Here is a 243-nt window from a genome sequence, read left to right as displayed (position 1 = left end):
CGCCTAAGGTCTGGGAGAGGGCAAGTATGTCCTCTCTCATCACAATTCAGCATTGAACTGGAGGTCCTCATAATTATAATAAAGAAAAAGAAATAGGTGCCGGCAGGTGGCGTGGCGGTTAAGGGCACTGGACTCCCACACGAATAACCGCAGTTCAAGTCCCGGACCTGGTGGCTTGCTTTCTCACTTTCTCTCTTTGGTCAAATTAAAATAAATAAAGTTAAATAAAATAATCCTTAAAAA

The sequence above is a fragment of the Tupaia chinensis genome, unplaced genomic scaffold (genome assembly GCF_000334495.1).
Source record: "Tupaia chinensis unplaced genomic scaffold, TupChi_1.0 Scaffold000057_1, whole genome shotgun sequence".
NCBI classification, from domain to species: domain Eukaryota; kingdom Metazoa; phylum Chordata; class Mammalia; order Scandentia; family Tupaiidae; genus Tupaia; species Tupaia belangeri.
The sequence above is the reverse complement of the archived record's forward strand: the minus strand, read 5'-3'. Positions refer to the sequence as shown.